Source organism: Falco biarmicus, chromosome 3, assembly GCF_023638135.1.
Source record: "Falco biarmicus isolate bFalBia1 chromosome 3, bFalBia1.pri, whole genome shotgun sequence".
Lineage (NCBI taxonomy): Eukaryota > Metazoa > Chordata > Aves > Falconiformes > Falconidae > Falco > Falco biarmicus.
The window spans coordinates 36,258,633-36,277,477 of NC_079290.1; the positions used below are offsets into that span (position 1 = coordinate 36,258,633).

The 18,845-nt window shown below is 39.1% G+C and overlaps 1 long non-coding RNA gene across 2 annotated transcripts in view; it reads right to left on the reverse strand.

Annotated features, from left to right (window-relative positions):
- Positions 1-18,845, reverse strand: part of LOC130145872 (uncharacterized) — a 97,387-nt gene that overhangs the window by 67,541 nt on the left and 11,001 nt on the right. For both annotated transcript variants that reach the window (XR_008820714.1, XR_008820713.1), the window contains exon 2: positions 10,184-10,388. This is a non-coding gene — a long non-coding RNA (uncharacterized LOC130145872). The remainder of the gene's footprint in view (positions 1-10,183; positions 10,389-18,845) is intronic.

Consider the following 18,845-nt stretch of genomic DNA (forward strand, 5'->3'; position numbering starts at 1 on the left):
ACACGTGCTAAAATCTTCCGTTTTCACCATCACAATAAATATATTAGTCCACTCACCGACACCCATTTCAGAATATGTAAAAGTCCTTTATAAAATTTACCCTGCTGAAGCCTGATACACTATGTCAATGAAATCCCAATCCAGTTTATTTAGGACCTGTATGAAAGGATTCTGTGGTACATTAGCATGTTGATGCCTCTCAGCATGAATGCAAAAGTCAGCCACTGAATTAAGTTGCCCTGTCTCCCAGTACAGTCTTGGAAATAAATGTCAGGCATGCTTTCATCTGTACTCAAATCTGAATCAAGTTGTCTAAAGGGAAAACATACCCTTTCACATACTTATTCACCTAGAATAAAACACTTTATAGATGGTACATGAGACTGGGGAAAAAAACATGAAGAAATTAATTCCAGCTCTGACAGGAGCAGTTTTTTTTTAATGTATGGATATGCACACATTAATATCTCTGCCTTGTTTTCAATGTCTGATGGAAACTGGCTTCACAGTTGATGCCACATCTTGGTCTCATGGGACATAAGGAGAGAACAGCTTGATCTACAAACAGAAGTGCAATTACAGTTAGTTACATCATCCTTTAATTTTTAGTAACACGGGACAATCAATCATACACTGGAAAAGAAACACCAATGTGTTTTCACCAAGGTGAAAAATGGTGCAACTAAAAAGAAATAAAGGGAAGCCTCAGTGGCTTTCTAAGCAGTTTGGGGGTGTGGGTGTGGGTGTGGAGGTGATTCTCAATAAGATAGATAAAGTAGGCTTGTGCACTCTCTGCCAGAAGGATGCCTAGCTGCACACACAGAGTTGATCCAAATCAGATTCAACATATCCAGTCCCTGAAGCAAACACTCAGCTGCACCAACTATAACTCAGATTTTTTAGAATACAAGTACTAGTAACAGTTTGTTACAGTCTCTTCCCTGTATAACCAATATATTAGTAGATTTTTCTTTTTAATTATTTTGCTATTTGGATAATTCTAATCTGCACTATCCTCATATGGCTCCTACCAATCATGTATTAAGGGAAAACATATGTTTATCAATTTGTTCAGTTTATTGATGTATTTCTTATAAGATTACATGAATGTATCCTCAACATTCAGGAGACATGCCTAAGGGCAGGCATTTTGTTTATACACAACTTGATTCAAACTAAACATAATGCAACCGTTCATAGGTGATGAGACTGCTAAAACAATCGCCAGCTCCCTTCTCAGTACTGGAGGGAGAAACAGGATTCAAAATGCAAAATGAGTTTCAGACTTAAAAATCAAATCATGTGAGCCATTCAGACCTAGTGTAAATGCCACTGAATGTTAAATCAAACAGATAATCTTCCCCCCAGGGGAAAAAAAATAAAGTTTTAAATTAATCTCCAAGCATGGGATTAAATCAGTAAAATTACAGTTTAGCCTCCCTTCCACCAACTCCAATCACAAACAGCCCAATTCTGCAGAAGACCAAGCAGCCACCTCTCACACTGATTGCCATTAACGGCAATAATGCTTGCCAGGAATGCATCTAGGGTTGTTATTTATACCACGGTTTGCAATAAGGAAGTAATCATACTCATAACCAAATACAGAATCAAAATATACTTATTTCGCATTTCAGGGCTAAACACAGCAAAAATCCCTTTCCAGCCCTGCTTTTTCTACCGCAGTGAGAGTTTTAGTTAAATGATGGCATTTCTCACAGCATTCATGGTCAGCACTGACTGGCAAAGAAACCAGCCCAGACTTGACTCTTCACTGCACTGTTCAGTCTACCGTTAGCTTAGCAAGATGGAAACAGCCACGACCTCACTGTCACAGTTTCTCAGACTGTCTGACAGTAGTTGCTGACTCCTTTGCAGGACAGTGAGACAAAGTCATTGCCGTTTTAATAGGATTGCAGAGCAGTTTCACATGCAGCCCTGGTACAATCATGCTGAAATCAAAGAAATAGATCATAAATTAATCCTTTAGTGTAATAAATAGTAATCTTAGCCCACCCACCAGACACACTGTGGAGCAGAACTGATGCAGGTGCTGTGTGCAAGGGAACAGCCTGAAGAGCGACACCAGTGTGTGAAAGCATTTGTGTAGACATTAAGTCCTTTCTCTGAAGAGAGCCTAAGCCAAAACAAAATGTTCTCACTGTATGGTGGTTATCCAAAGTGGCCTTGCACAAAACACCCTTTACAACCATTTCTCACTCAAGCCTTCAGAGCTCTCCTCCCTGGTGGTGTCCCTACATAATGTACAAACACAGGCACACTCTCAAGGGTGCTTCTTACCTTGAACAACTTTCTGTCCATGATACTGGTTCAGGAAAGGATTTAATGGCATATATCTATTCTTTTTTAAGGAAACCTGGAAACATGTACCTGAACTACAACACTCTCCAGAGTAAGTTTCTTCTAGAAGAACAGGATGGGAGAAAGGATGAGCCATCAACCCTCCTCCATCCTTGAACAGACAGGGAAGGAGGTTCAAAGAGGTGAAGCAACTTGCCAAGGGACAGTCAAGAAGCCTGTGAAAGAGCCGGGCCCTAACACTAGATGCTGTTAATCAGTTTAATACTTTAATGCCAAAACATTTTTTCTATTAGAAGAGTCATCAAAAATTACACAGGTATTTTTAGTATGTAATTGGATAGAAGTAGACAACAGTCAGGTGAACGTTATACAATACTCCAAAACCAAGAAAGCATACATCCATCACTGGAAAAAAAATGTGAAAGCTATGTAATGTTTTACTATGGCATCCTCATTTTATAATGTTCAGCCCACTGATCCCATGGAAAAAGCTACTATGAAATCATTCAACAGAGCAAGACTGTAAGAATTATTAGGATCTGCAAAGTATTACTAAAATTATTGCTACTTAAAAGTTTCTGAAGCATGATATTAAACATCTGTACTACTGTTGTGTCAAGAATTTGAAACATTTGTACCTATGTAGTACCTCAAGTAAACAGAACCACATCAAAGGAAATAACTGACAAAACCTTCTAAGTATACAATTTAGTTCACAGGCATGTTTTTACTATTTTTTATTCCTTGCAACCTCTTAGTAAGTTTTTATTTTAAAACAAGTTGCTCAAGAACTTCACTTTATTCTTTCACTTCATGAAAAATGTGTAAGAATTGTTTCAGCACTCTGTAAAATTGTAAATTTGTAGATTTGTAATTTCGCATCTGTAAATTTGTATCTGTAAAACAGACCTTCCCCTTCAGCTAGAATGAGTAAAAGGACACTTCCCTTATGTCAGATTTTGTCAACAAAACATGTAACTTTCCTCAGTTATTTTCATTTCTCTTCTCACCTACTCAACAAGTTCAAATTACACAACTGGCAAAATTGAGAGTCCCATTATCTGAGTTGCAGGTCAATTAGTTCAAAGGCAGCTGGGAGTAATAGGCATCTTCCAGGACATGTACAGAGAAGCAATGAAACCTTCACACTTTGTTGTGGGAAGTCAGTCTGCAAAAGCTTTAAGGAGAATTAAAATGCGCAGGAATAATGTTCTGTTTCATTCGATGCATTCAACATTTTAAAGCTGAAGGGCAGAGATGCAAGCTCAGGATTTCTTCCTTGCTGCCTGCCAAGGAAGCCAGACCTTCAGCCCCTTCTTTTACTTCAGTCTACTTAATGAATGGCAACACAATACAAAATCTCTGATCCAGCTCTAAACCCATTTACAAACCATCAGCCTACAAAAGAGTGTAGATCCTGAGTTTTTTTGCTAACAAGCTAAGCCCAAAATAAGCCCATTCTTGTCTTTGACATACAGATGTTAGCAGAGAGGCACCATTTTCCTCTCTGGGTAAATACAATGGAAAGTTTTTTTATGTAACTGGTGAAGCTGCAATGAGCTCCTACCTACCATTATCATCAAGTCTAAACATCTATGATGACATCTATACTAAAACTTCCAACTTTTAAAATCACAAGTTATATCTCTTTTTCTCCTCCGAAGAGTCATTAGATGCCTAACACAAAATTCAGTTTGAAGACACAGATCAGAGAGCTGGATGAAGATCAGGCCTAGGCCATATTCTCAGTTAAAAGGATGTACTAAGGAGCTAGGTGAAAAAATGTTAAACTTAACTCAATTTCTGACAAATGTTCAATTCATGCAAACATTACCACAATGAGGCATTTGTAACTTTTGTGCTGGAAACATGTCTTAGATCTGTTTGCCATTTCAGAGGATGGGTGAAGAATGACCTAACAGGAGAGCAACATGGCAAATTATATTGTGTTGGCCTCTGAAATGAGGGACAATTATGTTTAAGTCCTTGTTCCAAGCCAGAGAAAGCAGAGATTCAGACCTTTACCATGATGAACTTTTAGTGCCCTAAATACCTGAATAGTTTCTGTACCAAGATAGCAGGTTTCTGGTTTTGCTCTCATTATTTTCTAGCACATTTCAAAATACCTGGTTTTCCCTACACTAGACCAAGACCAACAAGAAAATCTAGGTTCAAATTATATTTTGCATAACCAGAAAGCTTTGCAAACCCAGCTCATAGCTCACCACCCGCACTCAGCCCCGGCATAAGTGATTCCATCAACTTGCACAGATCTGTGCTCGTTTTCACAAGGTCTGATTTAACCCTGACCTCTAAACTGCTCTTGGACAGACCTCAGAGCTGCTTCTATTTAATATTTTGTACCATAAGCAACTATTCCACTATTCAGCATCAATTTAAAATCAATTGCACAGCACCACAGTCAGCCAGTTATCTAAATATACCCCAGATAGGTAAGGCTCAATTACACTGGATAAGTGAAGAATACATAGAAGAGATTCATCACCAGCTCAGATGGATATCAATAAAAGATGTAATCAGCAAGGGACTGCATGAAATATAAGAATGTGGACACATTTTGTGAGTTAATTCTCCTGTATTTCATTAAAACCAACTTTTAATCTTTTCTTAACTTTTTTTTATATTGATGAATTGGATGGAGTGAACAAGACAAGACTTTCCAATAAGTCTAAGTCTGTGTACAGAGCCCATGACCTAGCCCATAATAACCAGTGAATGTTTTTGCCTTGTTCTTGGCAGAAAACAGACCACAGCCAACACCCAGACCACTGGAAAATTTTGTCTTGGCCAGGGCCAAGGTGTGGATCTCACTGGTGAACTTCTCCACGTAGATTTCTCTTACCGTCCCCCTGGCCCTCAGCACGGCAGGTCCTGGCCACAGGGCAGCAGGTTCCATGGCTGGCACAGCAGAGCCACACCTGGAGTACAGCACCCAAAGGTCAGACCTCAGCCAAACCACCCAGCTGGTTACAGGAATGGATTGAGCAGCACCAGGATAAGCAAAGTTCAGTGTGACCAAAGAAACAGGATGGAAACTCTGATTTTATTTCCCACACTAAGCACCCTGAGAGTGCACTGAGAGATACTGTGTAACAGACCAGGAATCTTGACTGAATCTTGACAACTCATTTGGTATATGATATACTTATTAGATACTAAGATCAGCTCAAAAGCAATGGGAGAAACATGCTGAAGGAATGTTCCTTGTGACGAACAACAAGCCAATAGCAAAAAAAAAGAGATGAACAAGAGAGACAGAGACAGGAATGGGTGAGTAACCATTATACCTCTCTTCTCTTACATCATCTTACTCCCAGGAGAATTTTCTTGGGTTTAGAAGTGTTTGACATAGTTATTCTCCCTATTTGACAGTTGCAAAGACAACTGGAGTTACAAATTCTTCTTATACTGGAGTTTCAATTTTCTGCCACACACAAATGTAGAAAAGCAAGTAAAAAGAAAAATGTTTTAGGTTATCTATTGTCAGTCAAAGCCTCAAATTCACTACATCTGCACAGTGGCGTAGTTTTGTGATTTGTTTTTTTAAAATTTAAGTGCAATAAAAAGCTTTTCTTCTAGATTCAATAATACGGAAAGATTTGGAGCGCTGCATCCAAACAAGTTTTCAGCAGTATAAACATATTTTCATCTTTTATTAATACTATTATTACTACCACTATTATGTACTTTTTTCCAAAGCTTTGTTACCTGTGTGAGTTCTGTCCTTATCTATCGTGGAATCATTTATTAGTCCTTTACTCCTGGGAAAAGGAGAGGTTTCCTTTTCTTCTTCCTTGAACGTTATCTGCTCCCAGACAAAATGTAACACCTGCTGGTTTCTATCAATTACTTATGAATAGAAAAAAATAACGCTATAGTTGATATTGTATCTCTTTGTGAATAAGTCAGCTAGTATATTTTTCCACAGAACATACAATTATTATCTACACAATACAATCAAACAAAATAAGGACCAAGCTAAATCCACCTTTGTAAGCAAAAGGAGTAGCAAATGTAAAAATAAGTCACTTTACAGAGTGTCCTGGCCCTAGAGATCTGCAGACAGGTGCTGGAAGCTCTGCTGGGGGTGACAGGCAGAGGCAGTGACTGCTGGTGTGATGTAGTGCCCAGCCCACCCCATGCTGTGGACCTCAGCCCTGCAGCACCTGCACAAGGGCCAGCCCTTGGGCTCACACCCTCGAGGCTGCTTACTGCTTGGGTTGCTTGCCTCCCTCTATGGGGGATTACGTGGTGTCAGGCACCCTCTGTACCAGGAAGGAGGAGAAACAGCTTAACAGACATTTAATAAGCAAACTGGAGGAAGGCCAGCGTCACCTATGGGCTGCAAAAGTAATTCAATACCTTCGGCATCCCATTTTGTCAGGGGAAACGTGCTGGGCCCAGCTGGGGCTGTAAGCCTGTGCCTCTGTGCACATCCCGCTTTCTTCAACGTGCTCTCTTCAAACACACTCGGGTGTTCTGCAAACATTTGCTACCACTAACACTGTTAGCACTGACCAGAGTACACTAATCAGGTGCAAACACTGTGCATTGACTGATTGTTGAGATTTTGTCCACATATATTATTGGATAATGTTTGTTGAGCATTTGGATGACTATTATTTACTTTGTTGTTTGGAGTACTTGGTTTCTCTAATACAAATTAAAATCTACAAAACAGGAGGGAAAGAAAGAGGGGTGATTCTCAAACCAGTGGAACCCACCATAAAAGCATGAAAGCTTGCCATAAAAATGCTTTCAGGATTTGCAGACGCAAGTCCATGCAAATGCTACAAGAATAACAGCATGAAAACAATAACAGAAAAATGCTGGCACAGAGGCTCCACCTAACAGCTCAAAGCTTCAGAGGGAGGTTACAGAGCCACAAAGGAGCAGGCTCTTGCTCAGGCCAAGGCACATTGGTATCTACAGTACTGTGCAACACCCCTGCAGCACAGCACATCTGGAAATCTGCTCCCCCCTAAAACCAAATTTTTTTCTCATATGGAGTTAAACCAGACCTATTTTCAGTGTAACCAATATGAATAATTTATTCATATTTTAGTGATTATAATAATCTCATAGTCTTTCCTAACATAGCTCTCAACTCATACGGAGGTAGCAATGCCAGAATTAGGCATGGGTCTGGAGATTCAAACAGAATTGAGCTTTCTGAATTCTGAAGATTGCAAACAGAATTTGTACCATCCTATCCTTGAATTAAACTAGGAGGCTCACTATGTTTCTCGTTATTACAGGTTCAGGCAGGTTTATGTCAGAAAACAGAATCCAAACCAGCAGGGGAATCTCAGCAAGGAGGCAGAGGACTGAATGCACATGGTGAGTAAATTATCCTCTCATCTTCCAAACTGCTCCCTCTGGATCGCATTAATGACATGCATTAGCTGTGTGCACCAGCACAGAAAAAAATTAAGCCATGTTTCTGAACAATAAATTATCTCTTTATCAAGAAGCTATAGGTGGACTATATAGATGGCAGCAGCTAGACAAATAAATTAAATTGTCAAATAAACAATTTGTGAACTTCATCTTACTTCCAAGGATTAACTAATGTCTCCATTTGGGTTCTGTCCTCAGTTTCTGTTATAGGCAAGGTAAAATTACAAGTGTTTGTGACACATACAGCCTTGCTGGGCCACTGCCTATGTTTCTCTGAATAAAGAGAGGATTTAAATTTTTAGCATTCCTGGGTTAACAGGAGAAGAAAGAGGACAGAAAAATATTCAGAAAGCTCCAGTAAACTCACTGAAAGTCCAAGACATCAATCCAAGCAGTTACTTTCCAGCATAACCTATGATTAAGTGACTAAGTGCATCTATCAACATTGTAGGCTGCTAAATGCACTGGGAACCCACCACTGAACTTGAAGATAAAGATCCATGGCAGGGCAAGACAAGACAAGGCGGACAAGCATGAGGACTCCACTCCAGTCCCTGAAAAAGTTACAAGTGCTTTACTACCACTGGCAGGGGAGAGAAGACAGGCCCGTTGCCCTGCATCAGTCAGGGCGGTGGGCAGCCCATAGGGCACTGCCCCAGGAAGGCTGAGCCCTAGTGCCAGGCAACGGGATTTCTGAGATGCCCACTCATCCCACAGACGAAGGGAACAGGGGTCAGTGAAATTCATTCACTGGGAATCACATCTGTGCTTATCTGGCAATCCAGCCACACACGCACATGCCACCACCCAGGAGCAGGGGCTGTAATGTCAGGTTTTCCTCAGGGAGGTCCTTGACTCTTGTGTAGAAGGTGGGTGGCAATGACAACACCAGACTCATGATTAGGACCACGCTGTGTGTCCTATAGTTTTCCTACACACCCAGTTGAAGGGTCCCAGTGTAACGAAACTCCAGCACACACTGGAGGTGCTACATTGCCTATGGTGTCAGTGGAGATAAGAAGACATCCACTTCCTCAGTGAATACTGGTGGGTTTTCTTTTGCCAATTTCAAGATGTTTCCAGACTTATTTGGGATACTCAATGTTGATTTCCAAAATGGTGATACTTGTAAATATTGGTCTCTTGGGTTTCTTCTAAACAACCCTAACTAAACCTGCTAAAATGGTATTCTAGCAGATGAAAATGTTTACCAGTTGAGGTATTTTATTTTTTTTCCCATGAACAATCTACAAACTTCATTTGGAAAAGGAATGGAAACAAGACAAAAAAAAAATAGGGCAGAAGAGTAATTTTAGAACAAAAAGCAAGCCTTTCAGTTCCCGCAAAACTCTATACCTACAAAAGCATTAGATCACACATCATGGCAATGCAGTAATTTCCCCTCTCAATTTCTACCAGTGGTCAATAACTATTTCAGGTACTTCTAAAAGCTCAATTTTAACCATTTTGAAAATATAGTATGTTGTTAACTCAGAAAATTACTTGTGTAACATCTTTCACAAAAAAAGACATTCATTAGAACAATAGTGTAGAGAATGGGACAACAGATTTATATTCCATGAGGCTAGTTACAGACAGGACAATCATCCTGTACTCTAAATGTCACCGTTACAAAAGTTTGGTATAAACTAGAAGTGTCACACAGTTAGAAACTTTTATAAAGGAAGTCTTGAAAAAGAATAAACATGAAACCATTTGCAGCAAGCCTCCAGGTTTTACTTAGATGTGCACTCAACTTTGAAGAGCCAATCTACACATAGTCCTTGGCCAAATTGTGCTAGTGCTTAAAACTAACAGAGCCTTGCTAAAACTGTGTGATTTAAATTGTCCTGGGTTATCTTAAACTTTTCAGATGACCTCCCACTGCACAGCACCACAGGAGTGAATTGGTTTAAAGCGCATTACATCCTCCAAGAAGTACAAAGTTACTACCAGAGCCTTGTTTCTGACCCAGAAACTAAGAGACTGCCTTTTTACTACAGAACAGATGGTAGCAGGAAATCAGCATTAAAGCATGCATCCTACTATCATCATTTAGCACTGTTCCCACTTTTTACATGTGGTTTTCCTCTAAAAAATGCAATCAGAGCATTGTGAGAATTGCATTTTTGTCTTCTCTTATGGATTTGCAGGTTAAATACCTCAATATACCTGTAAAAGGTCTTTCTCTTCTAAATCTCAGGCCTACAAATTCACTCTGGAGAATTGGAAGTCAAGCTGGCTTGCTTCCATCTTAAACATTAGTACCAGACATAAAGGTTTCACAAGCCAAAATTAACTTGTACTTGTGCTTCTGTAAATTCCCTACTTTTAAATCAAACTTTTAGTTTTGAACACCACATCAGGTTAATTGTCTTAAATGGTTCTCAGGGCAAATATTTAAACTTGTGGAGCTGAGACTGGAGGGCTAGAGATTTACCTGAGCACTGCCGATGCAGGGACTTGGGACCCTGATGAATATTGTTCTATCAAGGGTCTCTGCTACTGGTGAGCCCCACTCCGCACACTCTTGCTTCAGTCTCTGAGCAGGAATTGCTGTGACGTCTGCTTCATAGTCTCCAAACTCCTTTGGCCCTCAGACTGCTGGCTCAGACACCTTTTCTTCCTCTTCCTCACATTTTCCCCTGAGGAATAACATGTATGGTATCTTTAATAAATAAGATTTCCCCTGAAGACAGGTTACAATTGAGTAAGTGAGGAACTGAATTATTTTTGTTCGGTCCAGACACAAGCATCAGTGTTTCTGTCCCTTGTATAGCAATACATGGAGGTGGTGAGGCAGCGCAGCAGTGCCCTGAAGCCATACCTGCCCTGCTAGGTGCCTGATGAACCCAAAAGCAGGCACAGTGTGTTCCCAGAGCCATGCTCTGCACCCCTATACTGCCTAGGTCACTTGTGCCTCAGTGACTTATCTCCCATAAGGGCATGCTGACCACCGTATCAGTCTTTCTGACCCACATATGGCCATATTGCATGACTGCAAGTCATTGTGGCACTTAGGGCAGGGGGCAGAGGCTAAACAAGAGCTGGCACATCTATTCTTAACTCTCCTTCCTGATACTAAGCACACACTCTGCTCACACTAAAAATTTGCACAGACTCAGTTAATATTCTCCTGAACTCCTCAGGGCTTGCAGAAAGCTGCTTCGGCATTGGCTTGTGTCCAGAGATTTTGGACGAGTCAGTCTGGGACCAAGTACAAGCTCAGCCCGCACTGGCAGCACAGCCAAACTGCTGCATGCAGCCGCGTGAAGAATGGATTCATTTCACGGGTAAGCAAGGGAAACTATTGCGAGACCTGCCAATCAGGGACATTTCATGAAAACTAATTTCACCTTTAAGCCATATCACTGAATCTTTTGTAAACCCATTATTTTCAGACCAGCTGTAAACACTACAGCAGAAATTCCGGAAACCCAAGAAATTTCTGCAACATAGCATTTTTACCTGTTTATGAAATATTTCCTAGTAAAGCAGACAATGTCTTGACCAAAGGAAGCCCCAGAGAAATCTGGTAGATCTCCCTGCTTATTTGGATGCACAAAGCTCCACAGCAATACTGGTACATTTCTGAAATAGCTGATGGCAAGCCATGCTTATTTATTTGTTCAGGTCTACAGGTTCAAATTGCCTCAGCTAACTTACTCGGAACTAATGCCATTATAAATGTTTGTAAATGTCAGAGATTATCCTCTTGGTTGGTTTTATATTACTTACTCTTCAGTGCTTTAAAATGATACAGTGCTGTCCTATTTAAAAGTAGACTTTTTCCTAATACATGCAAATGCACCAAATTCAAGACTTTCCCATTGTTTTGAAGTTCCTCGAATGGCAGAAAAAATCACCATCCTGCTTCCAGAAAGGAAGCTTCATTGTACTTCCATTGCATTTACTTAGGGAAAAAAAATCTGCAACAAATAATAGTTTTAGATTGCAGATCTGAGAATGTTAAAGTTCTTACTTGTCTGTCAGGGAAGAGGCATAATTAAATATATAATTGTAGTATATACTGAGATTTACAGCAATTTAACCTCTCCTCCCCGGAGTTATCAAAAGAGGAAGATAGAGGTACCAGCAGCACTTCTAGGAGTGAAGCCAGATCGTGCTTGCTCTGAAAAGCAAACATTCCCCTCCACTACTTTGTCTCTAAAATCCCTTTTAGAAGAACACTTAGAGAGGGAAATTTTATTGAAATTACTACAGAATTTATACAACAAGTAGTCCAGGTCAGGTAATAATACAATTGCTCTTGTCATAAGCAACACCTACCATCACATAATGGATTCAGACCATATTATCCTCTATTTTTATTTCTGAACTTTAGGTACACTTATGCTCTCCTTGAAATGTAAAGCAGTATCTATAAAGAAATAGGGTTCAAAACTGTCAAAAAACACAAAACCTAACCATACTTTAAGCACTAAAATTACACAGCTCTTCTGTACCTACAATCAGCATGAGCCTTACTACTTAGAGAATGGGGCTACACCCAAGATATAACAATAGGAATTCATATATTCAAAATTTGTGCATTTTTCTGCTTCTTTCATATTCTTAAAAATAATTTTAAAATTTCCTTCTCACCCTAATAACCAAGGAAGCACATCGCTGTAAATACTCAGTAACACACCACAGCACACTTTTTAATCCTAAAAAAATGTGAGCAATAATGTAAACATCAACACATGTATTTTTCTGTCAGATCACTTCAAGAAATTCAGGTTGTGCAAAAGCAAAAAGCAGCATTGGAGCAAAGGAGCAAAAAAATTACTTTGAAAGAGCACATACAGAAAAGCACTTCTGTCATTTTCAATGTCATTTCAAAAATTTGCATTAATGTTTGGAGTTATCAGCTAAGGACTAATGTTGGTGATGACACTAGATATACTCTAGAAATAGGAGCCTCACTGTTCAGAGAGGGGGAATGAGATAATGGAGACAAATCAGGGGAACTAACTCTGAAATCATGTATTTGTCAAAAGCATTGAGTGTTCCTATGTTTGAGCAAAACTTCCTACTAAACCAATTTCACTGCAACATACACTTCTTAACTAGGCACAGTTTATGAAAATCTTGAGACTGATATACTTTATTACATTCAGTAAGCCACTACACAGTCCAAAGTAATTCCATATTTATAAAATTTTCCCATTTAAAACAGAATAAAAATTCTGTTTACAATGGCAACAGTCCTATCTAGACACCCAGATGTTAAAAACAATCCTTTGTGAATACAGTTAATTCCATTCTAAAATACAGCTTATATTATGATAGCAAAAGAACTCTTCTCCCAGTATAATATACATCTTCCTTGGAAGATGTGAGGGTTTCACCAGAAAATCTTTTTAAGTGATGACAGAAAGCAATACTTCTGACATCCAAAAATGATAAATATTCAACACACAAAATAAATTCTTTATTGTCGCCTCGTGAATGAATGAGAACATGAGGTTTTTTACATGCTGGATGAGTTCATAATATCTCCCTTATGGTTTATTTGAACTTTTCCAGAGAAGAATGATTTGCCTGGCCACATTTTATTACTTATAGAACAGATTAGAGGGATTCTTCCTTCCTCCCTGAGACATACTGCAGGTCTCTGCCAATGTCTCCTGAACACCCTTCTTTTACAGGAGTCTTTCTTCAAAAATGGCAAAGGTGACCCCATGCAGATGAGGGATGATATGCAACAAAAAACCTTAAGCATCATTAGCTATGAAGATTCACACTGTTTTAGGCAAACTACCAAAGACGAGCGAGCAGTTTGCTGGATTGTTCAGTGCACTCTCACCAAATGTGAGTTAGGAACACTTTATGAGAAATGCACATTGCAGGATCAGCACAAATGCGTATCAATTCAAAATGCCTTCCTAAATTCATGGAAAAGCACCTTTCTCATTTGTTTCTCTGAAAAAGAATTTTTCTATACAGACAATAACTGATATTGAGAAGTTTCCTAGGGCCGCTAGATTCAACATATTATGTAAATGATGGAATTCATAACTTTTCTCCATCCAAAATGTAATTATAACTCTTCTCTGTGATACAGCAACAGATAATCCTTCTCTTCAAGGAGACAATCCTAATCAGGTTAACCTGAATTTTGACATTGATTTGCATAGAAAAAATATTGGGACCCTGACTACTTATGCATGAAGCAGCAGTTACCTGCCTCTAAGATAGTTCCTACATCAGTACTCATCTGCCACCTTGCATGACTCTCACAGCTTCCAAACTGAGCTTCTGATGTGGTCTGATTTTCACATCACTGGTCCAAAGTCAGCAGCTATTATCCATAACTAATATAATATGACAACAGTTCACAACGTCTCCCTCTTCAAATGCCCTTAGTAATTGTCATCATTCAGTATTTAGAATTATGCATACTGGGAAAATGTAGTTCATCAGTACAGAGTCTACTATGCAGAGGTTCCTCTCAAACCTTTATTCTTGAGTTCTTAGAGACAATATGAGCTCTGTGGATGTCAAGTGCTTCAAAACAAATACAATTCAAAGCAACATCCTTGATAATATAATAGAAGGAATTTTGACCAAATTGCCTTCTGTTTGCATGCTACCAATAAAAGCAGACCACACTCAGTTCGTATTACTTAAGCCAACATCCCATTAGAGTAACTCATGAGATCTGCAGCTAACTTTGCCAACGCAGCTCTAGATTACAGAAGATGAATACTGACAAATAATGACATATAATCATCACTTGTGTTCTTCAAGGTGTGTTATCCTGCTGACCGGTTCTTTCCTTCCCAGTGTCAAATTCTTCTTTTACAACAGCTCTTCTTCTGCAACAGAGTCAATTAATATCCCGTTTCCCATTGCACTTAAGTGCAAGTAGCCTGATTTTGCTGCCCTTTCTCACCTAAACAGCATTTTTGTCACATGAGCAGATCCACTGAATATAGTAGTACTGGTACAGCAAGGTATTATGTGAAATCGTGTCAGGGTGACAGAACTGAGCCCTTCCTGTTTAAACAGAGCTTAATTCTCAGGTGCACACCACTATTGCCCGTTTCCACTGCCCTGGCAGCACAAAAGGACCTTGAAATGGGTGAAAATAGAAATGATAGACCAAAACCAGGCCCAGCCCACACCCACTTCTGTGTACGCATACTGCAAAGCCATTAGCAAGGTGCACAGTGTGAATGATGGAGACACAGGTGGTGTTCCTGTGCAATGAATGACTGGACAGGCGTGTGTGTGACCAAATGTCTTCAGCAGTAAAAGCAATACAACAGTCAGTGCTCTGCTCCTTTATCAGAGATTCAAATGGCCAGCCACAGATCCTTGCATAGAAGAGGGAAAGTAAAATGCCCTACAACAGCAGCAACTACAGCCCTTAGCCCACCAGTGGGAGTCCCTGCGACCAGATGAGCTTTCCTAATGCTACTACAATCTTTAAAGCCATATTGGTCTATCATAAATGTTGAGACATGACTGGAGGCCAAAGAAGCACGGCTCAAAACTTAGGAAGAGAAAAGCATCACTAAAAAAATGAAGCATCACCTGAGAAGACTAGCTCTGAAGAAAATTAATTCATTTGCTACCAACGATATACAGTTTTTACTTAGATCAAGGCAAAAGGTTAAACATAGGTTAAACATACCACAAGTAGAAGGTAGAAATGTAGAAGAGTCTTTGGGCAAGCTCCTCTTCTAAAAAGACTGACTCCACCTCACCTGATTTCTCAGCACCTTGAGGTGAGAGAAAGCATTAACAAAAGCAGTATTTTTGCCTCTACTCTGACATCTTGAGACTGTGACTTGGTCAGTCATCTGAGTAATAAACTCACCATCCCTCCACCATCAAATATTTGACAAGGTGTTATTTTATCAGGACTAAGAAGCACTGATTTTTACTTTTTTTTTTTTTTCAAATTAATTGCAGAGGGTTTCTGAAGGTAGAAGTCTTTTCAGTTTGCAGACAACATGAGCAGAACAGAAATCTTTAAAGATAATTAAAAGGAAGCCAGTCAATTTCCACATACTTGATTGGAGCTAAGTTTATACTGTCACTGTCCTTGAAAGCATCCTCTGTTTGCATGGAGGAAAGAAGTAGAGGATATTTAATCTTATTAAAAGCAAAACTATATGTATCAGTGTCCTTACTCTGCACTAAATCATTTTTTATATTCTCCAATAGAAATAATTTAACGTACCCTAACATATTGAAGTAAGTTAAGTAGAAACAGAAGACTATCATCAGAACCAACACAGACCTGTTTGTTTAACAATGCCTCCTCCCTTTTTGGGATGTTAACCTATCTAAAGATCAGGTTAATTTTGCTTTAATTTTTAAGGGTTAGAAAAGAAACAGAAAAGAAAGTAGGCAAAAAGAGAAATGGACAATTTTTCAGATGAGACTTAATTGGAAGAATACGATGATTGTATGACCAATGGCGATAGAGAATACAGCCAAGTACAGAAGAGTTTTAAATGAAATCCCAAAGCAAGCAGACAGCATATGCAGTTAAATAGAGATAAATTTGGAATGAGACTAGCAGCAAAAAAAACCACCTCCAAAATCTCAAAACCTTTTCTGTTGAACAGAAAAAGTAACATTAAGCTAAGCGAATATGGAGCAAGAGGTGAAGGAAGCAATGTACATCACTAACAGCCAACAAGACTACATGTTTTTTATAGCAAAAAGAAAAAGCTTGCTCTGTAGGTGGGACTCGTTAGTTAAGATTCAAATTCTTGCCTATATAAACTTATAGTTCATAATCGGAGATGCAGTTTCTTGTCTTTAGGGAAAAAGTGATTTCGAAGAATGGCGGCCATACTGCAGATGAGATAGAAATCTATAAAGTGTTAAAGTAGAATAGCTATGAACAGGATCTAAATGTCTTGAAAACTAGCCAAATTTTCCCAGTGTGATTAGATCTAATTAGTGCTAAGCTTTCATTAAAAACCCTTTTTTGAAATAAATTATGTGTAATTTATTACATAGCCCTTTTTTTCTTTTTTATGCTGCCTTTATAGAACAGCTGGGTGCTTTAAATTTATTGCCTTTTATTAAAAAATTCCTATTGAAAATATATGAGCTAGCTTGTTGCACCCTTCAGCACTAACTCAGCTACAGGCAGACAGCAATTTTGTCAGCCTGGAGAAGTGCTTGAATTATTGCTCTGCTCTTGGTGTGGCCGATCCTGCGTTTAAGTAAATCTCCCAGGACTCATCAGCAAATCACACAGTATGCTCTATTCGGTACCTACCGCTAAATTACCTTTTAGGACCCACACAGAGATTTCATTAGTCCTATTTCCAACTCTTAAAAGTTACATTCAGAGATTGCTTGAATTTTTCTTTCCTTTATGAGGATTCTCAAATTCAGACATGACACTTAAAGGAAAGCTCAAGTATATTTGTCGAAAACCTGAGGGGAGATGACAGATTTTTTTAGACCATCCCAGAAAGCTTAGATGCTTCATCCTTTTCTTTAACCATACTGACTAAAATCATACATAACAACAGGGAGTCAGCACAGAAAAAAAAAAAAAAAAAAAACACAACACACTAGTCTTCTAATTTAGCACAGCTTTATCAGAGCATTATTCTTTCACTGTTGGAAAGCAGAGAGAAATGGTATGCACACTGTATTTGTCCTGAAGAGGTTGTGTGAATCTCTACAGACATCTCAGCAATGAGACTGATGCAAATTACAAAACAGTACCTCACTGAAAAACAAAAAGAGGTATTTCTGGAAGCCAAAGTGAGAACGGAGAGCGTTTAAGTCTATTTACCTAAGCAATCACAATTCACAATTCAAGGCAACAGAAGCCGTATAGTAAGTATAATCAAAGAAACTCACTTGCTGCTTGTCTAAATACTTCTAATAAATAAAGGGCGGGTGGGGGATGATGTTCTAAAGAAAGAGTACTGATCTATTGGCCTTAACCAACATATTTTCTTTCAGAAGTCCTGGAGTGGACAGGCTATGTACTGTCTTCTGCAATACAGGAAACGTGTGTTCTCTGCAAAACAGAAAATACACACACCTGCTAGGGTTAGAGGCAAAGGACCTTCACCCAGAAATCAATCATGTTATGGTTAGTTACCCCTTTCCTCATTAGCAGAACTGGCTGTAGAGCAAACACGATACAGGCACATGGATCTTTAATAAGACATGGCAAAAATTTGTCTTCTAGTTTTCCATAACATCCAAATATATCACCAAGAGCACAGCTTAGAGTAACCCTTCCTCTCTATTTTCCCCCTGGGAAAGAAAAATAATAAAATTAAGGCCACAACCAAAAAGGAAGCACAAGGGAGGGCCTGAAAGCTGCAGCTGAAAAATTTATGTACAGCTTATAATAGTTCGCTAATAGGAAAGTGATAGTTAGGTACCTAAGTTAAGTCTGTGCCATCCGCTTCAAGAGATCTTGATGCTAGTCTGGGACTTTGAGCACACACAGCACACACCTACCACTGTTCACCTAAAATCCAGCACTGAATACTTAAGTAACACTTTTCAAAGGAGATGGAAAGTACTGTTATCCTCATTTTATTGACTTAGAAAGTGAAATAGAGAGCCAAGTAACTACTCTGAGGCCCCAGAAAGAAGAGCTGTCAAAGACAAGTTTACACTGCAGGAACTGGTGAAAGTCTGTGCTCTGAGTAATGGGAAACACTTTCTGCCTTCAGAGTAAGTTTCATCACCAACATTTTCAGCGTGAACACCCATTAAAATGTTACATTCCCCTCCTTTGTTTCTTTAATAGGAAGAGTATCCCAAAATACATAGCATTTTGCCTTTTGTTCATCTCTGCTCCTAATCTTGTAGCCATCAAGGAAAAGTTAACTCACATGTCATTTTACTTAAGAGTTTTTACATTCATTTCCTCTCTGGCCATATGAATAAAACTAAGACCCATCCATTTCTGCAGGAGGGAATGACCTGGAGTTCAACATTTCTGTACATGGACAACCTGTGCAAAGTGATCAAAACAAAAAACTCAAAAAGGTTATTTCAGAGAAACTGAAGTCCTCTGAAAATGTTTTTGTGTTCACATGGGCTACAAGGGATCCTAGACAACCATCTCAAACATAAATTTAGATGGCTAA